Genomic DNA, 235 nt, shown 5'->3' with positions numbered 1-235 from the left:
CAGTTATTGATAACAATTATAAACATATGTAAATGCGCCTGTTCTATGAATATTAAGCTTTAATCAGGAGTAATGTAAATTATTAAACTATTTTGCGTTACGAGTCGAGATAAACAAATAATTTATTAACTTTATCATTTTGGGAAAAAAAAATTTTTCCACCGATCCTGCCAGGATTCGAACCTGGAATCTTCTGATCCGTAGTCAGACGCGTTATCCGTTGCGCCACAGGACC

The 235-nt window shown here is 34.5% G+C and overlaps 1 non-coding gene across 1 annotated transcript; it reads right to left on the bottom strand.

Annotated features, from left to right (window-relative positions):
• Nucleotides 1-162: 162 nt before the first annotated feature.
• On the bottom strand, nt 163-235 carry TRNAR-ACG (transfer RNA arginine (anticodon ACG)). Its single transcript has one exon. It is a non-coding gene; the product is annotated as a tRNA-Arg (tRNA).

The sequence above is a fragment of the Ceratina calcarata genome, unplaced genomic scaffold (genome assembly GCF_001652005.2).
Source record: "Ceratina calcarata isolate Rehan_Ccalc_2016 unplaced genomic scaffold, ASM165200v1 scaffold36628, whole genome shotgun sequence".
NCBI classification, from domain to species: Eukaryota; Metazoa; Arthropoda; class Insecta; order Hymenoptera; family Apidae; genus Ceratina; species Ceratina calcarata.
The sequence above is the reverse complement of the archived record's forward strand: the minus strand, read 5'-3'. Positions and strand labels throughout refer to the sequence as shown.